This window comes from Schistocerca gregaria, unplaced genomic scaffold (genome assembly GCF_023897955.1).
Source record: "Schistocerca gregaria isolate iqSchGreg1 unplaced genomic scaffold, iqSchGreg1.2 ptg000355l, whole genome shotgun sequence".
Taxonomy (NCBI): domain Eukaryota; kingdom Metazoa; phylum Arthropoda; class Insecta; order Orthoptera; family Acrididae; genus Schistocerca; species Schistocerca gregaria.
The window spans coordinates 475,066-497,802 of NW_026061814.1; the positions used below are offsets into that span (position 1 = coordinate 475,066).

At 47.8% G+C, this 22,737-nt stretch overlaps 10 non-coding genes and 1 pseudogene across 10 annotated transcripts; all 11 read right to left on the reverse strand.

Annotated features, from left to right (window-relative positions):
- Positions 1-232: 232 nt before the first annotated feature.
- On the reverse strand, positions 233-351 carry LOC126307703 (5S ribosomal RNA). Its single transcript, XR_007553689.1, has one exon. It is a non-coding gene; the product is annotated as a 5S ribosomal RNA (ribosomal RNA).
- Positions 352-1,822: 1,471 nt separating this feature from the next.
- LOC126307940 (5S ribosomal RNA) lies at positions 1,823-1,941 on the reverse strand. Its single transcript, XR_007553880.1, has one exon. It is a non-coding gene; the product is annotated as a 5S ribosomal RNA (ribosomal RNA).
- A 1,471-nt stretch (positions 1,942-3,412) lies between these two features.
- LOC126307704 (5S ribosomal RNA) lies at positions 3,413-3,531 on the reverse strand. Its single transcript, XR_007553690.1, has one exon. It is a non-coding gene; the product is annotated as a 5S ribosomal RNA (ribosomal RNA).
- A 1,471-nt stretch (positions 3,532-5,002) lies between these two features.
- On the reverse strand, positions 5,003-5,121 carry LOC126307941 (5S ribosomal RNA). Its single transcript, XR_007553881.1, has one exon. It is a non-coding gene; the product is annotated as a 5S ribosomal RNA (ribosomal RNA).
- Positions 5,122-6,592: 1,471 nt separating this feature from the next.
- Positions 6,593-6,711, reverse strand: LOC126307942 (5S ribosomal RNA). The gene has a single exon (XR_007553882.1). It is a non-coding gene; the product is annotated as a 5S ribosomal RNA (ribosomal RNA).
- Positions 6,712-8,182: 1,471 nt separating this feature from the next.
- Positions 8,183-8,301, reverse strand: LOC126307943 (5S ribosomal RNA). Its single transcript, XR_007553883.1, has one exon. It is a non-coding gene; the product is annotated as a 5S ribosomal RNA (ribosomal RNA).
- A 7,610-nt stretch (positions 8,302-15,911) lies between these two features.
- LOC126307907 (5S ribosomal RNA) lies at positions 15,912-16,029 on the reverse strand (annotated as a pseudogene).
- Positions 16,030-17,500: 1,471 nt separating this feature from the next.
- LOC126307945 (5S ribosomal RNA) lies at positions 17,501-17,619 on the reverse strand. The gene has a single exon (XR_007553885.1). It is a non-coding gene; the product is annotated as a 5S ribosomal RNA (ribosomal RNA).
- Positions 17,620-19,090: 1,471 nt separating this feature from the next.
- Positions 19,091-19,209, reverse strand: LOC126307946 (5S ribosomal RNA). The gene has a single exon (XR_007553886.1). It is a non-coding gene; the product is annotated as a 5S ribosomal RNA (ribosomal RNA).
- A 1,471-nt stretch (positions 19,210-20,680) lies between these two features.
- LOC126307947 (5S ribosomal RNA) lies at positions 20,681-20,799 on the reverse strand. The gene has a single exon (XR_007553887.1). It is a non-coding gene; the product is annotated as a 5S ribosomal RNA (ribosomal RNA).
- Positions 20,800-22,270: 1,471 nt separating this feature from the next.
- Positions 22,271-22,389, reverse strand: LOC126307948 (5S ribosomal RNA). Its single transcript, XR_007553888.1, has one exon. It is a non-coding gene; the product is annotated as a 5S ribosomal RNA (ribosomal RNA).
- Positions 22,390-22,737: the final 348 nt, after the last annotated feature.

The following is a 22,737-nucleotide window of genomic DNA, read 5'->3' on the forward strand; positions in this document are numbered from 1 at the left end:
CGCGTTTCAAGAGCACATCTGTCGATTCGCAGTGTTTCGTTATTTTCAACGAGATCCTAGCACTCTTCCTCCGCGCATTCTTGTTCAAACTGAGTTCATTACTGTAATTTCGCATCTTACGTTTAATACAGTAGTTTAAAATGCTTGTGGAAGCATCTTTGTCGCACCTGAGAGTTTTTCATGAAAAGAGGGCTGGCAGGTGTAGTGACATAAAATTTAAAAGAAGAGAGGGAGCCAACAGCACCCGGTGTTCCCAGGCGGTCACCCATCCAAGTACTAACCGGGTCCGATGTTGCTTAACTTCGGTGATCGGACGAGAACCGGTGTATTCAACATGGTATGGCCGTTGGCGTCCTTATACAGTAGCCGCACGGCAGAAGAAGGCTTCGCCTCTCCTCCCAACACACGCAATCGCCGTTTTCGGTGGCACATTTGACGCAAAGCACGTCCTTCCACCTCGAAGGCGACGCGCAGTGCGGCGCGCCGCCACGTGGGTCAGACGCACAACACAGCTGCTCGTTGCACCGCCTGTCATTCGTTTGTTCGACAAAGTATCCATCTCTTGTAGCGATGGAAGGTAAATTTTTGTTTACAAATTTGCCGTTGTGCACTGCTACAAAACAATATGCCCTGACGTATTTCACAACATTTCTGTCACTTCATACTGTTTTGTTATTTCCAGAGACTCTTTGGAAGTCTTCCTTGGCGCACTCTTTTCAAACTGAGTTCCTTAATATCGTATCTTACGATAGTTTAAAATCAGTATGGAAGCATCTTTGTCACATGAGAAAGGTAGCATGAAAAAAGGGCTGGCAGGGGTAGTGACAAGATAGCAAGAAATGAAGACAGAGGGAAGCGTTCTCACCTGCCTGACACTCGTCGCGCTTCCAGATATTTGCGTAATTTGCACGGTTCATTCTCGGCTGTCACCTTCCGTCCCGACTTGTCCCGACTTTGCTCGACTGCCGCTCGCTGCCGCTCGGGTCGCGGTCCATATGACAGCACAAGTACGAGAAGCATCTGCGAGATGGGCGCGGCCCGAACCGGCGAGCCCGAGGCGCCGTGTGCGGGCGTTCGGAGCTACCAGTGCCGCTCTGTGCTGCGCTCTGCCGTGGAAAGGTGCGAAAACATGCACACAAGACACAGGCTTTTCGGCAAAGTATACATCTCTTGTAGCGACGAAAGGTAAATTTTTGTTTACAAATTTGCCCTTGTGCACTGCTACAAAACAATATGCCCTGACGTTTTTCACAACATTTCTGTCACTTCATACTGTTTTTATTATTCCAGAGACTCTTTGGAAGTCTTACTTGGCGCACTCTTTTCAAACTGAGTTCCTTAATATCGTATCTTACGATAGTTTAAAATCAGTATGGAAGCATCTTTGTCACATGAGAAAGGTCGCATGAAAAAAGGGCTGGCAGGAGTAGTGACAAGAAAGCAAGAAATGAAGACAGCCAGAGTTCCCAGGCGGTCGCCGATCCGAATACTGACGTTGTTGCTTTTCTTCGGTGGTCGGACGGGAACAGGTCTTTCTTTAATGTAGTTAGTTTTTGGAATTTAGCGCTCCTACAAAACAGTACTCTCTGACGCGTTTCAAGAGCACATCTGTCGATTCGCAGTGTTTCGTTATTTTCAACGAGATCCTAGCACTCTTCCTCCGCGCATTCTTGTTCAAACTGAGTTCATTACTGTAATTTCGCATCTTACGTTTAATACAGTAGTTTAAAATGCTTGTGGAAGCATCTTTGTCGCACCTGAGAGTTTTTCATGAAAAGAGGGCTGGCAGGTGTAGTGACATAAAATTTAAAAGAAGAGAGGGAGCCAACAGCACCCGGTGTTCCCAGGCGGTCACCCATCCAAGTACTAACCGGGCCCGATGTTGCTTAACTTCGGTGATCGGACGAGAACCGGTGTATTCAACATGGTATGGCCGTTGGCGTCCTTATACAGTAGCCGCACGGCAGAAGAAGGCTTCGCCTCTCCTCCCAACACACGCAATCGCCGTTTTCGGTGGCACATTTGACGCAAAGCACGTCCTTCCACCTCGAAGGCGACGCGCAGTGCGGCGCGCCGCCACGTGGGTCAGACGCACAACACAGCTGCTCGTTGCACCGCCTGTCATTCGTTTGTTCGACAAAGTATCCATCTCTTGTAGCGATGGAAGGTAAATTTTTGTTTACAAATTTGCCGTTGTGCACTGCTACAAAACAATATGCCCTGACGTATTTCACAACATTTCTGTCACTTCATACTGTTTTGTTATTTCCAGAGACTCTTTGGAAGTCTTCCTTGGCGCACTCTTTTCAAACTGAGTTCCTTAATATCGTATCTTACGATAGTTTAAAATCAGTATGGAAGCATCTTTGTCACATGAGAAAGGTAGCATGAAAAAAGGGCTGGCAGGGGTAGTGACAAGATAGCAAGAAATGAAGACAGAGGGAAGCGTTCTCACCTGCCTGACACTCGTCGCGCTTCCAGATATTTGCGTAATTTGCACGGTTCATTCTCGGCTGTCACCTTCAGTCCCGACTTGTCCCGACTTTGCTCGACTGCCGCTCGCTGCCGCTCGGGTCGCGGTCCATATGACAGCACAAGTACGAGAAGCATCTGCGAGATGGGGGCGGCCCGAACCGGCGAGTCCGAGGCGCCGTGTGCGGGCGTTCGGAGCTACCAGTGCCGCTCTGTGCTGCGCTGTGCCGTGGAAAGGTGCGAAAACATGCACACAAGACACAGGCTTTTCGGCAAAGTATACATCTCTTGTAGCGACGAAAGGTAAATTTTTGTTTACAAATTTGCCCTTGTGCACTGCTACAAAACAATATGCCCTGACGTTTTTCACAACATTTCTGTCACTTCATACTGTTTTTATTATTCCAGAGACTCTTTGGAAGTCTTACTTGGCGCACTCTTTTCAAACTGAGTTCCTTAATATCGTATCTTACGATAGTTTAAAATCAGTATGGAAGCATCTTTGTCACATGAGAAAGGTAGCATGAAAAAAGGGCTGGCAGGAGTAGTGACAAGAAAGCAAGAAATGAAGACAGCCAGAGTTCCCAGGCGGTCGCCGATCCGAATACTGACGTTGTTGCTTTTCTTCGGTGGTCGGACGGGAACAGGTCTTTCTTTAATGTAGTTAGTTTTTGGAATTTAGCGCTCCTACAAAACAGTACTCTCTGACGCGTTTCAAGAGCACATCTGTCGATTCGCAGTGTTTCGTTATTTTCAACGAGATCCTAGCACTCTTCCTCCGCGCATTCTTGTTCAAACTGAGTTCATTACTGTAATTTCGCATCTTACGTTTAATACAGTAGTTTAAAATGCTTGTGGAAGCATCTTTGTCGCACCTGAGAGTTTTTCATGAAAAGAGGGCTGGCAGGTGTAGTGACATAAAATTTAAAAGAAGAGAGGGAGCCAACAGCACCCGGTGTTCCCAGGCGGTCACCCATCCAAGTACTAACCGGGTCCGATGTTGCTTAACTTCGGTGATCGGACGAGAACCGGTGTATTCAACATGGTATGGCCGTTGGCGTCCTTATACAGTAGCCGCACGGCAGAAGAAGGCTTCGCCTCTCCTCCCAACACACGCAATCGCCGTTTTCGGTGGCACATTTGACGCAAAGCACGTCCTTCCACCTCGAAGGCGACGCGCAGTGCGGCGCGCCGCCACGTGGGTCAGACGCACAACACAGCTGCTCGTTGCACCGCCTGTCATTCGTTTGTTCGACAAAGTATCCATCTCTTGTAGCGATGGAAGGTAAATTTTTGTTTACAAATTTGCCGTTGTGCACTGCTACAAAACAATATGCCCTGACGTATTTCACAACATTTCTGTCACTTCATACTGTTTTGTTATTTCCAGAGACTCTTTGGAAGTCTTCCTTGGCGCACTCTTTTCAAACTGAGTTCCTTAATATCGTATCTTACGATAGTTTAAAATCAGTATGGAAGCATCTTTGTCACATGAGAAAGGTAGCATGAAAAAAGGGCTGGCAGGGGTAGTGACAAGATAGCAAGAAATGAAGACAGAGGGAAGCGTTCTCACCTGCCTGACACTCGTCGCGCTTCCAGATATTTGCGTAATTTGCACGGTTCATTCTCGGCTGTCACCTTCCGTCCCGACTTGTCCCGACTTTGCTCGACTGCCGCTCGCTGCCCCTCGGGTCGCGGTCCATATGACAGCACAAGTACGAGAAGCATCTGCGAGATGGGCGCGGCCCGAACCGGCGAGCCCGAGGCGCCGTGTGCGGGCGTTCGGAGCTACCAGTGCCGCTCTGTGCTGCGCTCTGCCGTGGAAAGGTGCGAAAACATGCACACAAGACACAGGCTTTTCGGCAAAGTATACATCTCTTGTAGCGACGAAAGGTAAATTTTTGTTTACAAATTTGCCCTTGTGCACTGCTACAAAACAATATGCCATGACGATTTTCACAACATTTCTGTCACTTCATACTGTTTTTATTATTCCAGAGACTCTTTGGAAGTCTTACTTGGCGCACTCTTTTCAAACTGAGTTCCTTAATATCGTATCTTACGATAGTTTAAAATCAGTATGGAAGCATCTTTGTCACATGAGAAAGGTCGCATGAAAAAAGGGCTGGCAGGAGTAGTGACAAGAAAGCAAGAAATGAAGACAGCCAGAGTTCCCAGGCGGTCGCCGATCCGAATACTGACGTTGTTGCTTTTCTTCGGTGGTCGGACGGGAACAGGTCTTTCTTTAATGTAGTTAGTTTTTGGAATTTAGCGCTCCTACAAAACAGTACTCTCTGACGCGTTTCAAGAGCACATCTGTCGATTCGCAGTGTTTCGTTATTTTCAACGAGATCCTAGCACTCTTCCTCCGCGCATTCTTGTTCAAACTGAGTTCATTACTGTAATTTCGCATCTTACGTTTAATACAGTAGTTTAAAATGCTTGTGGAAGCATCTTTGTCGCACCTGAGAGTTTTTCATGAAAAGAGGGCTGGCAGGTGTAGTGACATAAAATTTAAAAGAAGAGAGGGAGCCAACAGCACCCGGTGTTCCCAGGCGGTCACCCATCCAAGTACTAACCGGGCCCGATGTTGCTTAACTTCGGTGATCGGACGAGAACCGGTGTATTCAACATGGTATGGCCGTTGGCGTCCTTATACAGTAGCCGCACGGCAGAAGAAGGCTTCGCCTCTCCTCCCAACACACGCAATCGCCGTTTTCGGTGGCACATTTGACGCAAAGCACGTCCTTCCACCCCGAAGGCGACGCGCAGTGCGGCGCGCCGCCACGTGGGTCAGACGCACAACACAGCTGCTCGTTGCACCGCCTGTCATTCGTTTGTTCGACAAAGTATCCATCTCTTGTAGCGATGGAAGGTAAATTTTTGTTTACAAATTTGCCGTTGTGCACTGCTACAAAACAATATGCCCTGACGTATTTCACAACATTTCTGTCACTTCATACTGTTTTGTTATTTCCAGAGACTCTTTGGAAGTCTTCCTTGGCGCACTCTTTTCAAACTGAGTTCCTTAATATCGTATCTTACGATAGTTTAAAATCAGTATGGAAGCATCTTTGTCACATGAGAAAGGTAGCATGAAAAAAGGGCTGGCAGGGGTAGTGACAAGATAGCAAGAAATGAAGACAGAGGGAAGCGTTCTCACCTGCCTGACACTCGTCGCGCTTCCAGATATTTGCGTAATTTGCACGGTTCATTCTCGGCTGTCACCTTCCGTCCCGACTTGTCCCGACTTTGCTCGACTGCCGCTCGCTGCCGCTCGGGTCGCGGTCCATATGACAGCACAAGTACGAGAAGCATCTGCGAGATGGGGGCGGCCCGAACCGGCGAGTCCGAGGCGCCGTGTGCGGGCGTTCGGAGCTACCAGTGCCGCTCTGTGCTGCGCTGTGCCGTGGAAAGGTGCGAAAACATGCACACAAGACACAGGCTTTTCGGCAAAGTATACATCTCTTGTAGCGACGAAAGGTAAATTTTTGTTTACAAAGTTGCCCTTGTGCACTGCTACAAAACAATATGCCCTGACGTTTTTCACAACATTTCTGTCACTTCATACTGTTTTTATTATTCCAGAGACTCTTTGGAAGTCTTACTTGGCGCACTCTTTTCAAACTGAGTTCCTTAATATCGTATCTTACGATAGTTTAAAATCAGTATGGAAGCATCTTTGTCACATGAGAAAGGTAGCATGAAAAAAGGGCTGGCAGGAGTAGTGACAAGAAAGCAAGAAATGAAGACAGCCAGAGTTCCCAGGCGGTCGCCGATCCGAATACTGACGTTGTTGCTTTTCTTCGGTGGTCGGACGGGAACAGGTCTTTCTTTAATGTAGTTAGTTTTTGGAATTTAGCGCTCCTACAAAACAGTACTCTCTGACGCGTTTCAAGAGCACATCTGTCGATTCGCAGTGTTTCGTTATTTTCAACGAGATCCTAGCACTCTTCCTCCGCGCATTCTTGTTCAAACTGAGTTCATTACTGTAATTTCGCATCTTACGTTTAATACAGTAGTTTAAAATGCTTGTGGAAGCATCTTTGTCGCACCTGAGAGTTTTTCATGAAAAGAGGGCTGGCAGGTGTAGTGACATAAAATTTAAAAGAAGAGAGGGAGCCAACAGCACCCGGTGTTCCCAGGCGGTCACCCATCCAAGTACTAACCGGGCCCGATGTTGCTTAACTTCGGTGATCGGACGAGAACCGGTGTATTCAACATGGTATGGCCGTTGGCGTCGTTATACAGTAGCCGCACGGCAGAAGAAGGCTTCGCCTCTCCTCCCAACACACGCAATCGCCGTTTTCGGTGGCACATTTGACGCAAAGCACGTCCTTCCACCTCGAAGGCGACGCGCAGTGCGGCGCGCCGCCACGTGGGTCAGACGCACAACACAGCTGCTCGTTGCACCGCCTGTCATTCGTTTGTTCGACAAAGTATCCATCTCTTGTAGCGATGGAAGGTAAATTTTTGTTTACAAATTTGCCGTTGTGCACTGCTACAAAACAATATGCCCTGACGTATTTCACAACATTTCTGTCACTTCATACTGTTTTGTTATTTCCAGAGACTCTTTGGAAGTCTTCCTTGGCGCACTCTTTTCAAACTGAGTTCCTTAATATCGTATCTTACGATAGTTTAAAATCAGTATGGAAGCATCTTTGTCACATGAGAAAGGTAGCATGAAAAAAGGGCTGGCAGGGGTAGTGACAAGATAGCAAGAAATGAAGACAGAGGGAAGCGTTCTCACCTGCCTGACACTCGTCGCGCTTCCAGATATTTGCGTAATTTGCACGGTTCATTCTCGGCTGTCACCTTCCGTCCCGACTTGTCCCGACTTTGCTCGACTGCCGCTCGCTGCCCCTCGGGTCGCGGTCCATATGACAGCACAAGTACGAGAAGCATCTGCGAGATGGGCGCGGCCCGAACCGGCGAGCCCGAGGCGCCGTGTGCGGGCGTTCGGAGCTACCAGTGCCGCTCTGTGCTGCGCTCTGCCGTGGAAAGGTGCGAAAACATGCACACAAGACACAGGCTTTTCGGCAAAGTATACATCTCTTGTAGCGACGAAAGGTAAATTTTTGTTTACAAATTTGCCCTTGTGCACTGCTACAAAACAATATGCCATGACGTTTTTCACAACATTTCTGTCACTTCATACTGTTTTTATTATTCCAGAGACTCTTTGGAAGTCTTACTTGGCGCACTCTTTTCAAACTGAGTTCCTTAATATCGTATCTTACGATAGTTTAAAATCAGTATGGAAGCATCTTTGTCACATGAGAAAGGTCGCATGAAAAAAGGGCTGGCAGGAGTAGTGACAAGAAAGCAAGAAATGAAGACAGCCAGAGTTCCCAGGCGGTCGCCGATCCGAATACTGACGTTGTTGCTTTTCTTCGGTGGTCGGACGGGAACAGGTCTTTCTTTAATGTAGTTAGTTTTTGGAATTTAGCGCTCCTACAAAACAGTACTCTCTGACGCGTTTCAAGAGCACATCTGTCGATTCGCAGTGTTTCGTTATTTTCAACGAGATCCTAGCACTCTTCCTCCGCGCATTCTTGTTCAAACTGAGTTCATTACTGTAATTTCGCATCTTACGTTTAATACAGTAGTTTAAAATGCTTGTGGAAGCATCTTTGTCGCACCTGAGAGTTTTTCATGAAAAGAGGGCTGGCAGGTGTAGTGACATAAAATTTAAAAGAAGAGAGGGAGCCAACAGCACCCGGTGTTCCCAGGCGGTCACCCATCCAAGTACTAACCGGGCCCGATGTTGCTTAACTTCGGTGATCGGACGAGAACCGGTGTATTCAACATGGTATGGCCGTTGGCGTCCTTATACAGTAGCCGCACGGCAGAAGAAGGCTTCGCCTCTCCTCCCAACACACGCAATCGCCGTTTTCGGTGGCACATTTGACGCAAAGCACGTCCTTCCACCTCGAAGGCGACGCGCAGTGCGGCGCGCCGCCACGTGGGTCAGACGCACAACACAGCTGCTCGTTGCACCGCCTGTCATTCGTTTGTTCGACAAAGTATCCATCTCTTGTAGCGATGGAAGGTAAATTTTTGTTTACAAATTTGCCGTTGTGCACTGCTACAAAACAATATGCCCTGACGTATTTCACAACATTTCTGTCACTTCATACTGTTTTGTTATTTCCAGAGACTCTTTGGAAGTCTTCCTTGGCGCACTCTTTTCAAACTGAGTTCCTTAATATCGTATCTTACGATAGTTTAAAATCAGTATGGAAGCATCTTTGTCACATGAGAAAGGTAGCATGAAAAAAGGGCTGGCAGGGGTAGTGACAAGATAGCAAGAAATGAAGACAGAGGGAAGCGTTCTCACCTGCCTGACACTCGTCGCGCTTCCAGATATTTGCGTAATTTGCACGGTTCATTCTCGGCTGTCACCTTCCGTCCCGACTTGTCCCGACTTTGCTCGACTGCCGCTCGCTGCCCCTCGGGTCGCGGTCCATATGACAGCACAAGTACGAGAAGCATCTGCGAGATGGGCGCGGCCCGAACCGGCGAGCCCGAGGCGCCGTGTGCGGGCGTTCGGAGCTACCAGTGCCGCTCTGTGCTGCGCTCTGCCGTGGAAAGGTGCGAAAACATGCACACAAGACACAGGCTTTTCGGCAAAGTATACATCTCTTGTAGCGACGAAAGGTAAATTTTTGTTTACAAATTTGCCCTTGTGCACTGCTACAAAACAATATGCCATGACGATTTTCACAACATTTCTGTCACTTCATACTGTTTTTATTATTCCAGAGACTCTTTGGAAGTCTTACTTGGCGCACTCTTTTCAAACTGAGTTCCTTAATATCGTATCTTACGATAGTTTAAAATCAGTATGGAAGCATCTTTGTCACATGAGAAAGGTCGCATGAAAAAAGGGCTGGCAGGAGTAGTGACAAGAAAGCAAGAAATGAAGACAGCCAGAGTTCCCAGGCGGTCGCCGATCCGAATACTGACGTTGTTGCTTTTCTTCGGTGGTCGGACGGGAACAGGTCTTTCTTTAATGTAGTTAGTTTTTGGAATTTAGCGCTCCTACAAAACAGTACTCTCTGACGCGTTTCAAGAGCACATCTGTCGATTCGCAGTGTTTCGTTATTTTCAACGAGATCCTAGCACTCTTCCTCCGCGCATTCTTGTTCAAACTGAGTTCATTACTGTAATTTCGCATCTTACGTTTAATACAGTAGTTTAAAATGCTTGTGGAAGCATCTTTGTCGCACCTGAGAGTTTTTCATGAAAAGAGGGCTGGCAGGTGTAGTGACATAAAATTTAAAAGAAGAGAGGGAGCCAACAGCACCTTTTTTTTTTTTTTTTTTTTTTTTTTTTTGTAAATGGCAGGTGTAGTGACATAAAATTTAAAAGAAGAGAGGGAGCCAACAGCACTTTTTTTTTTTTTTTCACAAATTAAATAGGCCTGCAACACGTGAAAACGAAATGTGATAAATGCCTCCCATTTATACGCCAGAAACAGAAAGAGGAAACGGAAAGATAAGGCGGATTCACACCGTAACAATCGATGATGACGACTGTCCAAAGGGAACACAAAACATTTGTACGCAACCAGGACGACGCATCCACCGGAAAAGGAAAGTCATTGTCGGTCGGGCATCGAGCGTGGCTGGCAGGCGGCGGCAATGAGGGCAGGGGTCAATTAGTCTGAGGCCTGGCCACAGTGTCGCCTCCACACCCGTCATCACTCATATCGACCGTAAAACAAAACAATATTTCATGTATGAAAAAAAAGAGAAATCGCAACAGCCTAGGTATAGTAAAAACAACATGAAACAAAACGCTATTTTAAAGCGCCGGTAATCCCGGTGTGAAATCCCACACCGACGAAAGGTTCCAAAAGTGCCGAGCGCAGACACGTGACGAGAAGTGGGAGCGCTCGACAGTAAAAGAAATGAAAAAAGAAAAAAAGAAAAAAAATAACGCAAACAGTCACCACTAGAAACTAGAACTGAAACATCAGTAAAGAATCTCGTCACGCCACATACGGGGAAAAAAAAGAAAAAAAGAAAAAAGAAAAAAGAAACTAATAATACCGACACTCATGCCAAACAAGAAGTTTGGCAATAACGTCCAGAAAAAAACTGAAAAGACTTCTGATGTCGTTCGATAGTCAAGTTTCGGCAATTTTCGTTCCAGAAAACATAGAGAAAGTCGCATTTATTCATATTGTGTCGAACAAGGGCAATTTGAAAATACGAGACAATAACATCCATGTTACGCAGGTACCGACATATGCGCAAAAGCATGCGCCAGTGCGACCTGCAAAAAATTTGCAAAATTTTGCCGATAATGTGGCGATGTCTGAATCTGAGAATGTTGGGTCCATAAATAGGTAAGGAAGTCCAAATCGGTACACAACTTTAAAGAGAAAATAGCAAAAACTGTATGGCCAAAGATCCACACCGTGGCATTTCGCTTGGTGGTGGGGTAGACGACACACTGCGGAATTAATACATCATCCACAGTAACGGTTCGAGCGTCCACCCGCTGAATCAGACGAATCATATCCCTGGCGACGTCCCAAACACGGCGGAAGCGGTCACACGCAAAGCGGTGTTCAAGAGTATCGTCGACAGTACACACGTCACACACTCCAGATGGGATAAGGTTGATGGAATGAAGTTTGGAGTTGGTAGGGATGGTGCGATGCACCACCTTGTACCATGCAGCGTGTACGGAAGCCGGGAGGACTTTGTTGGCGAGGTTTTGCCACACTGCCACCCAGTTGCAGCGTGGCAATCGATACTCCCACTTGCAACGAATAGGAGGTCCGCGTATAGCATCGCAGACAGCGCTAACCGTGTGGGCGGAGATGTCACGAAGTGTCAGGTAACTATTATCGAAATAGTAGCGGCGCACGTAAGAAAGATAAAACGGGATGTGCGACACAGAAACAGGTGCCACTTCAGAATGAGGACGATAACGATTAAAAACAACCGCGGTGGGACTGCAAGGTGCCTTCTGCATAACAGCGGTAATTCTCTTCCAAAGGAGAGCCGCACATTTGGCTGAAAAATCGACAAGTCCCAAACCGCCGTGGGACAGGCCCAAGGTACAGACAGCATGTGACACCTTAAAAATCTCCCCCCTCCATAAAAACCAGTAAATCGCCTGTGTGATGGCGCGCCCCAATTGCTTGGGTACCGGGAGAACCTGCGCAAGGTACCACGCCCTTGCCAAGAAGTTATTATTTATTAACTGCACCTTTTCCCGAAGGGCCAAATTTCGGACCGCATGGATCTTGACAACAGCACGAATCCGATGCAGCGTAGGCCGCCAATTTAATGCTTCCATCTGCTGTGGATTCGAGGATAAAAGGACTCCAAGAACTTTATGCTGCTGCTTTACACAGAACCAGTCCCTACGAAGGGTACGTGCGCGGGCGGTGAGCGGTAAAAGAACAGTTTTCTGTGTATTGACAATCGCCCCCGTAGCTTGTTCAAAGTTGTGCAGAACGACTTGCAACCTGTCAACATCGTCTAAATGCTCAATAAATACGCCAAGGTCATCAGCGTATGCTTTACAAACCAATCTGGTAGTCCCCATCTGAATGCCGCGACATTCCTGACCGATATAGCGGAGGAGGGGATCCAGCGCAATGGCAAAAAGCGCCATGGAAAGCGGACACCCTTGCCGCACGGAGCGACCTACACGAAAAGCAGGAGTAAGACGACCATTAACACAGATGCGTGACGTAGCATTTTGCAACAGATGCGTCACTAATTTGGTAAATTTATAACCAAACCCCATGCGCACCAAAACCTGACGCAAATAAAAATGACTAATACGGTCAAAGGCATTCTTAAAATCAACTAATAAAATCGCCGCAGTCCGAAGCCGAGCACTTTTTACATAACCAATGCAGTCCCTGTAAGCAAGGATAGCGTCAAAGATATTCCGATCGCGCACCGCACACGTTTGCTGAGGACTAAGTACCGCCGGCAAAATGTTTTTAAGTCGCTGAGCGACGCAGCGCGTGACGATCTTGTAGTCAACATTTAATAAAGTAATCGGACGGACAGCGTCGATATTTGGCACAGCATTGGATTTGGGAACGAGCGTCACAACCCCCTCCACAAAGGCAGCTGGTACAGTCACACCATTTCGAATATCATTTACCAAATCTACTAAAATCTCACTAAAAAGATGAAAAAATTTCAAATAAAATTCCGCAGGAATCCCATCTGGACCTGGAGACTTCCCGTTGGGACTCCGCCGAACGGCATCGAGAACTTCATCAGACGTAAAGGCGGCAGTTAAATGATTCCTGTCCGGGCGAGTTAAAACATGGGGTACAGTCTGCAAAAAATCTCGCAACGCGTCGGAATCCACATCAACAGCACGGAAAAGTGAAGCGAAATGTTCAAAAATATCTGTTTCAATTTCCGACTGTACAGAAGTGCGATCGCCGTTTCGCAGCCGCCAAACATTAATCTTCAAACGTTCACGGCGTTTGCGTTCCCTGTGTAAATGGTAAATGGACAGAGGTTCCCCAGTAACAAGTCCCGCAGGCTGACTTCGGACGGTCACCCCATCACTAACGGCACGCATGTCAAGTAAAAGCTTTGCTTGAAATTGCTTCAGAGTGGGCAACAACTCGGGCTGTGACGTCACCCGCAACGCTAAGTCCCGTAAACAAGCCTGGCGGAAGCGAGCCGTTGCCCGACGCCAGCGTGCCGCCTCACGGCTGTAATCAATTAAAAATTTCCTAATCGCCGGTTTAACTATCGCAACCCACCACTCAATGGTGCTACTATGACCGCCTCGAGTCCGTAACAACCGTTGCCATATACGGTTAAAACAAGTCACAAAATGGTCGTCATTGAGTAAACTGCAATTGAACTTCCACAAATTGGTACGGCGAGGAACACACAAACGAGGCAATAAAAGACGACAGGAGTAACTGGAGTGGTCAGAAAATACGACAGGAGTCACGTCAACACTACAAATACGGGCAGACAGCTGCCTAGACACATAAATCCGATCGAGGCGGCTACGCCCGGTACCGTAAAAATAGGTGAAGTAGGTGAAATCCGGGTGTAAAACACGCCACGTGTCGAGCAGCTGAAAACTAGTGACTAAAGTACCCAGCTCGTGACATTTGTTTGGACGTGGCTCTTGATCGCAGTCGTCTAAAACACAATTAAAATCACCCCCAACGATTAAAGTATCGACATTCCTGGATAGAAGCTGACACAAATCTCTACCATAAAAGTCAGCCCTGGCCGGTTTAACATTTCCTGACGGAGCGTACACATTTACAAACACAATTCCAAAAATGGTACAAGCAACAGCGCGACCGTTCGGTAAAATGTCAACGTTAGATATTGGTAAGCCAGAACGCACTAAAATTGCAGTGCCCGTATCATTATCAGGGGCAATATTATCAATCACAGTAAAATCAGTAAAATCATGCAAAAACAAAAGCGCTTCACAAGTCACCTCCTGTAAAAAAGCGACGTGACAGTTATTATCATACAAGAAATTTTTTAAAATCATAGCCTTCTGCGGATTTCGCAACTTATTAAGATTAACTGTTAAGATGTTCCACTGGCTACAGTCGTTAACCATATACACGTAATAACACAGTTAAAAAACAAGAAAATAAAAGAAAAACATGAAATTTGCTTAAAACAAGATAAAACATACAAACTTGCTAGGAGGGGGAGGACATACAATGAGTCACACTAATGGTTACCACCGGCCTCCACGTCCGCCGACCAATCCTGTGACTGACTAGGAAGGGGGGGCGGGAGCGGTGGAGTCCCAGAAACTGTGACTGCACTTTCTGTGACGGAATGCTCCACGGCGGGCATCTCGACATCCGAAGATAAAGGCGGCACCAAATCGTGGGTGGAAGGGGGGGCACGACGAAGGTGCGAATCTTCGGCCTTTCTTTTGGTTGGAAAGGGGGAAGGTGTCACAGACAAAGGCGGATCCACCGCCATGCCGGAATCGGCATCAGAAGTCGGTTGGCTCAGGAAGGTTTTCAAATGTTGCACCGCGATGTCACGTTTCTGCGTTGCAGCAACAACATCACCCCCCGGCTGAGTGCGGGAAGAGGTCTGCTTTTTCGCGTGGCGCCTGCTGCCTCCCCCCTGAGACGGGCGGTGGCCGAGGTCTACGCCGTCGCGCGTGGCCGGTTGTCGGGAGGTCGGTTGCCCGACCGACCGAACCTGAGGGGGGGCAGGAGAACGCGCCACCGGAGACGGACTCCGATTTTTGTCCGAAAAACCACGCGTATTAAACGAAGCAGAGCTACTGGCACTACGTAAACGTGGGGTGCCAGAAGCTCGAGCGACATTCCGGTCCCTACGCGGTTTCGGTGCAGTAAAAGCTTCACGTTCTACAACAGCACTGGCAGCAGAAAGACTGTCGGGGACGGTAGTAGGAGCAACCGCCGATATGTCGGGTTCCGTAACCGGGACAGTATGCGGAACAATTTCTGCCGACATCGGCACGGATTGCGGTGAGACTTCGTCCACTACCGGTTTTTCAAAAACAGATTCAGTTGTCGCAGCCGCGAGCAAAGAAGGCTCAACAGGAGGTTCAGAAACAGAAACAGAGTCACTATCAGGAACAGACGTGTCCATAACGTCAGCGGCGGCCGATACAGGGGGGGCGGCCGCGAGTTGCACACGTGCGGGGGGGGCGGAACCTAAACTCGTTGCAGCAACAGAAGCAAAGCTAGGCCCACTTAAAACGTCCTCACGTGGCAACTGAACAGGCTGCCTGCGTTTAGGACAGTTTTGTCGGTAATGACCAACAGCACCGCAAAAGGAACACGTCTGAGGTTGACCACTATAGGTTATAAAAGCACGATGACCGTTAACTAACAAGAAGGACGGAATATGTTGTCGTACTACCATCTTTACACTCCTCACGCCGTTTTCGACCTGAAAAACATAGGCGGAAGACCACTTCTCTTTAAAAACAGATAGCACGGTCCCGTACGGCCGCAAATGACGAGATATTGTGTCATTCCGGATTTCAAAAGGCAAGTTGAACACACGAACATTTCGAAGGCCAAACCCACCATGAGAAATAGTCACGTTACTAATGCGACCGTCTAGATGTCGAAATTTACGGATACCATCATTAACATTTACCACGGTATCACACAATTCGGGAGTTTTCAACTTCAAAAACACGGAATTGATAAAAGTATCAAATTGAACTCCGAGAACGTCATCGGTCGACAAACACAATTCCTCAAGTATCCAACGGTGAATTTCGAAAGCTGACGGTTTTCCGACGGAACTATCGAATTCGCATTGCACATTATTTTGTCGTTCTTCACTATTATCATACAACATTGCCATAACTTACGGACTTGATGAAATGTAGCCGCGAGGCAGGAGACAGACGACACGCGAGGCGCCGCCGGCCAAGTCGCACAAGGAAGTACTGCTCGCTCGGCACCGAGGTGTTGCCAGGCGGGCAGACAGCCAAGTACTAACCGGGCCCGATGTTGCTTAACTTCGGTGATCGGACGAGAACCGGTGTATTCAACATGGTATGGCCGTTGGCGTCCTTATACAGTAGCCGCACGGCAGAAGAAGGCTTCGCCTCTCCTCCCAACACACGCAATCGCCGTTTTCGGTGGCACATTTGACGCAAAGCACGTCCTTCCACCTCGAAGGCGACGCGCAGTGCGGCGCGCCGCCACGTGGGTCAGACGCACAACACAGCTGCTCGTTGCACCGCCTGTCATTCGTTTGTTCGACAAAGTATCCATCTCTTGTAGCGATGGAAGGTAAATTTTTGTTTACAAATTTGCCGTTGTGCACTGCTACAAAACAATATGCCCTGACGTATTTCACAACATTTCTGTCACTTCATACTGTTTTGTTATTTCCAGAGACTCTTTGGAAGTCTTCCTTGGCGCACTCTTTTCAAACTGAGTTCCTTAATATCGTATCTTACGATAGTTTAAAATCAGTATGGAAGCATCTTTGTCACATGAGAAAGGTAGCATGAAAAAAGGGCTGGCAGGGGTAGTGACAAGATAGCAAGAAATGAAGACAGAGGGAAGCGTTCTCACCTGCCTGACACTCGTCGCGCTTCCAGATATTTGCGTAATTTGCACGGTTCATTCTCGGCTGTCACCTTCCGTCCCGACTTGTCCCGACTTTGCTCGACTGCCGCTCGCTGCCGCTCGGGTCGCGGTCCATATGACAGCACAAGTACGAGAAGCATCTGCGAGATGGGGGCGGCCCGAACCGGCGAGTCCGAGGCGCCGTGTGCGGGCGTTCGGAGCTACCAGTGCCGCTCTGTGCTGCGCTGTGCCGTGGAAAGGTGCGAAAACATGCACACAAGACACAGGCTTTTCGGCAAAGTATACATCTCTTGTAGCGACGAAAGGTAAATTTTTGTTTACAAAGTTGCCCTTGTGCACTGCTACAAAACAATATGCCCTGACGTTTTTCACAACATTTCTGTCACTTCATACTGTTTTTATTATTCCAGAGACTCTTTGGAAGTCTTACTTGGCGCACTCTTTTCAAACTGAGTTCCTTAATATCGTATCTTACGATAGTTTAAAATCAGTATGGAAGCATCTTTGTCACATGAGAAAGGTAGCATGAAAAAAGGGCTGGCAGGAGTAGTGACAAGAAAGCAAGAAATGAAGACAGCCAGAGTTCCCAGGCGGTCGCCGATCCGAATACTGACGTTGTTGCTTTTCTTCGGTGGTCGGACGGGAACAGGTCTTTCTTTAATGTAGTTAGTTTTTGGAATTTAGCGCTCCTACAAAACAGTACTCTCTGACGCGTTTCAAGAGCACATCTGTCGATTCGCAGTGTTTCGTTATTTTCAACGAGATCCTAGCACTCTTCCTCCGCGCATTCTTGTTCAAACTGAGTTCATTACTGTAATTTCGCATCTTACGTTTAATACAGTAGTTTAAAATGCTTGTGGAAGCATCTTTGTCGCACCTGAGAGTTTTTCATGAAAAGAGGGCTGGCAGGTGTAGTGACATAAAATTTAAAAGAAGAGAGGGAGCCAACAGCACCCGGTGTTCCCAGGCGGTCACCCATCCAAGTACTAACCGGGCCCGATGTTGCTTAACTTCGGTGATCGGACGAGAACCGGTGTATTCAACATGGTATGGCCGTTGGCGTCCTTATACAGTAGCCGCACGGCAGAAGAAGGCTTCGCCTCTCCTCCCAACACACGCAATCGCCGTTTTCGGTGGCACATTTGACGCAAAGCACGTCCTTCCACCTCGAAGGCGACGCGCAGTGCGGCGCGCCGCCACGTGGGTCAGACGCACAACACAGCTGCTCGTTGCACCGCCTGTCATTCGTTTGTTCGACAAAGTATCCATCTCTTGTAGCGATGGAAGGTAAATTTTTGTTTACAAATTTGCCGTTGTGCACTGCTACAAAACAATATGCCCTGACGTATTTCACAACATTTCTGTCACTTCATACTGTTTTGTTATTTCCAGAGACTCTTTGGAAGTCTTCCTTGGCGCACTCTTTTCAAACTGAGTTCCTTAATATCGTATCTTACGATAGTTTAAAATCAGTATGGAAGCATCTTTGTCACATGAGAAAGGTAGCATGAAAAAAGGGCTGGCAGGGGTAGTGACAAGATAGCAAGAAATGAAGACAGAGGGAAGCGTTCTCACCTGCCTGACACTCGTCGCGCTTCCAGATATTTGCGTAATTTGCACGGTTCATTCTCGGCTGTCACCTTCCGTCCCGACTTGTCCCGACTTTGCTCGACTGCCGCTCGCTGCCCCTCGGGTCGCGGTCCATATGACAGCACAAGTACGAGAAGCATCTGCGAGATGGGCGCGGCCCGAACCGGCGAGCCCGAGGCGCCGTGTGCGGGCGTTCGGAGCTACCAGTGCCGCTCTGTGCTGCGCTCTGCCGTGGAAAGGTGCGAAAACATGCACACAAGACACAGGCTTTTCGGCAAAGTATACATCTCTTGTAGCGACGAAAGGTAAATTTTTGTTTACAAATTTGCCCTTGTGCACTGCTACAAAACAATATGCCATGACGTTTTTCACAACATTTCTGTCACTTCATACTGTTTTTATTATTCCAGAGACTCTTTGGAAGTCTTACTTGGCGCACTCTTTTCAAACTGAGTTCCTTAATATCGTATCTTACGATAGTTTAAAATCAGTATGGAAGCATCTTTGTCACATGAGAAAGGTCGCATGAAAAAAGGGCTGGCAGGAGTAGTGACAAGAAAGCAAGAAATGAAGACAGCCAGAGTTCCCAGGCGGTCGCCGATCCGAATACTGACGTTGTTGCTTTTCTTCGGTGGTCGGACGGGAACAGGTCTTTCTTTAATGTAGTTAGTTTTTGGAATTTAGCGCTCCTACAAAACAGTACTCTCTGACGCGTTTCAAGAGCACATCTGTCGATTCGCAGTGTTTCGTTATTTTCAACGAGATCCTAGCACTCTTCCTCCGCGCATTCTTGTTCAAACTGAGTTCATTACTGTAATTTCGCATCTTACGTTTAATACAGTAGTTTAAAATGCTTGTGGAAGCATCTTTGTCGCACCTGAGAGTTTTTCATGAAAAGAGGGCTGGCAGGTGTAGTGACATAAAATTTAAAAGAAGAGAGGGAGCCAACAGCACCCGGTGTTCCCAGGCGGTCACCCATCCAAGTACTAACCGGGCCCGATGTTGCTTAACTTCGGTGATCGGACGAGAACCGGTGTATTCAACATGGTATGGCCGTTGGCGTCCTTATACAGTAGCCGCACGGCAGAAGAAGGCTTCGCCTCTCCTCCCAACACACGCAATCGCCGTTTTCGGTGGCACATTTGACGCAAAGCACGTCCTTCCACCTCGAAGGCGACGCGCAGTGCGGCGCGCCGCCACGTGGGTCAGACGCACAACACAGCTGCTCGTTGCACCGCCTGTCATTCGTTTGTTCGACAAAGTATCCATCTCTTGTAGCGATGGAAGGTAAATTTTTGTTTACAAATTTGCCGTTGTGCACTGCTACAAAACAATATGCCCTGACGTATTTCACAACATTTCTGTCACTTCATACTGTTTTGTTATTTCCAGAGACTCTTTGGAAGTCTTCCTTGGCGCACTCTTTTCAAACTGAGTTCCTTAATATCGTATCTTACGATAGTTTAAAATCAGTATGGAAGCATCTTTGTCACATGAGAAAGGTAGCATGAAAAAAGGGCTGGCAGGGGTAGTGACAAGATAGCAAGAAATGAAGACAGAGGGAAGCGTTCTCACCTGCCTGACACTCGTCGCGCTTCCAGATATTTGCGTAATTTGCACGGTTCATTCTCGGCTGTCCCCTTCCGTCCCGACTTGTCCCGACTTTGCTCGACTGCCGCTCGCTGCCGCTCGGGTCGCGGTCCATATGACAGCACAAGTACGAGAAGCATCTGCGAGATGGGCGCGGCCCGAACCGGCGAGTCCGAGGCGCCGTGTGCGGGCGTTCGGAGCTACCAGTGCCGCTCTGTGCTGCGCTGTGCCGTGGAAAGGTGCGAAAACATGCACACAAGACACAGGCTTTTCGGCAAAGTATCCATCTCTTGTAGCGACGAAAGGTAAATTTTTGTTTACAAAGTTGCCCTTGTGCACTGCTACAAAACAATATGCCCTGACGTTTTTCACAACATTTCTGTCACTTCATACTGTTTTTATTATTCCAGAGACTCTTTGGAAGTCTTACTTGGCGCACTCTTTTCAAACTGAGTTCCTTAATATCGTATCTTACGATAGTTTAAAATCAGTATGGAAGCATCTTTGTCACATGAGAAAGGTAGCATGAAAAAAGGGCTGGCAGGAGTAGTGACAAGAAAGCAAGAAATGAAGACAGCCAGAGTTCCCAGGCGGTCGCCGATCCGAATACTGACGTTGTTGCTTTTCTTCGGTGGTCGGACGGGAACAGGTCTTTCTTTAATGTAGTTAGTTTTTGGAATTTAGCGCTCCTACAAAACAGTACTCTCTGACGCGTTTCAAGAGCACATCTGTCGATTCGCAGTGTTTCGTTATTTTCAACGAGATCCTAGCACTCTTCCTCCGCGCATTCTTGTTCAAACTGAGTTCATTACTGTAATTTCGCATCTTACGTTTAATACAGTAGTTTAAAATGCTTGTGGAAGCATCTTTGTCGCACCTGAGAGTTTTTCATGAAAAGAGGGCTGGCAGGTGTAGTGACATAAAATTTAAAAGAAGAGAGGGAGCCAACAGCACCCGGTGTTCCCAGGCGGTCACCCATCCAAGTACTAACCGGGCCCGATGTTGCTTAACTTCGGTGATCGGACGAGAACCGGTGTATTCAACATGGTATGGCCGTTGGCGTCCTTATACAGTAGCCGCACGGCAGAAGAAGGCTTCGCCTCTCCTCCCAACACACGCAATCGCCGTTTTCGGTGGCACATTTGACGCAAAGCACGTCCTTCCACCTCGAAGGCGACGCGCAGTGCGGCGCGCCGCCACGTGGGTCAGACGCACAACACAGCTGCTCGTTGCACCGCCTGTCATTCGTTTGTTCGACAAAGTATCCATCTCTTGTAGCGATGGAAGGTAAATTTTTGTTTACAAATTTGCCGTTGTGCACTGCTACAAAACAATATGCCCTGACGTATTTCACAACATTTCTGTCACTTCATACTGTTTTGTTATTTCCAGAGACTCTTTGGAAGTCTTCCTTGGCGCACTCTTTTCAAACTGAGTTCCTTAATATCGTATCTTACGATAGTTTAAAATCAGTATGGAAGCATCTTTGTCACATGAGAAAGGTAGCATGAAAAAAGGGCTGGCAGGGGTAGTGACAAGATAGCAAGAAATGAAGACAGAGGGAAGCGTTCTCACCTGCCTGACACTCGTCGCGCTTCCAGATATTTGCGTAATTTGCACGGTTCATTCTCGGCTGTCCCCTTCCGTCCCGACTTGTCCCGACTTTGCTCGACTGCCGCTCGCTGCCGCTCGGGTCGCGGTCCATATGACAGCACAAGTACGAGAAGCATCTGCGAGATGGGGGCGGCCCGAACCGGCGAGTCCGAGGCGCCGTGTGCGGGCGTTCGGAGCTACCAGTGCCGCTCTGTGCTGCGCTCTGCCGTGGAAAGGTGCGAAAACATGCACACAAGACACAGGCTTTTCGGCAAAGTATACATCTCTTGTAGCGACGAAAGGTAAATTTTTGTTTACAAAGTTGCCCTTGTGCACTGCTACAAAACAATATGCCCTGACGTTTTTCACAACATTTCTGTCACTTCATACTGTTTTTATTATTCCAGAGACTCTTTGGAAGTCTTACTTGGCGCACTCTTTTCAAACTGAGTTCCTTAATATCGTATCTTACGATAGTTTAAAATCAGTATGGAAGCATCTTTGTCACATGAGAAAGGTAGCATGAAAAAAGGGCTGGCAGGAGTAGTGACAAGAAAGCAAGAAATGAAGACAGCCAGAGTTCCCAGGCGGTCGCCGATCCGAATACTGACGTTGTTGCTTTTCTTCGGTGGTCGGACGGGAACAGGTCTTTCTTTAATGTAGTTAGTTTTTGGAATTTAGCGCTCCTACAAAACAGTACTCTCTGACGCGTTTCAAGAGCACATCTGTCGATTCGCAGTGTTTCGTTATTTTCAACGAGATCCTAGCACTCTTCCTCCGCGCATTCTTGTTCAAACTGAGTTCATTACTGTAATTTCGCATCTTACGTTTAATACAGTAGTTTAAAATGCTTGTGGAAGCATCTTTGTCGCACCTGAGAGTTTTTCATGAAAAGAGGGCTGGCAGGTGTAGTGACATAAAATTTAAAAGAAGAGAGGGAGCCAACAGCACCCGGTGTTCCCAGGCGGTCACCCATCCAAGTACTAACCGGGCCCGATGTTGCTTAACTTCGGTGATCGGACGAGAACCGGTGTATTCAACATGGTATGGCCGTTGGCGTCCTTATACAGTAGCCGCACGGCAGAAGAAGGCTTCGCCTCTCCTCCCAACACACGCAATCGCCGTTTTCGGTGGCACATTTGACGCAAAGCACGTCCTTCCACCTCGAAGGCGACGCGCAGTGCGGCGCGCCGCCACGTGGGTCAGACGCACAACACAGCTGCTCGTTGCACCGCCTGTCATTCGTTTGTTCGACAAAGTATCCATCTCTTGTAGCGATGGAAGGTAAATTTTTGTTTACAAATTTGCCGTTGTGCACTGCTACAAAACAATATGCCCTGACGTATTTCACAACATTTCTGTCACTTCATACTGTTTTGTTATTTCCAGAGACTCTTTGGAAGTCT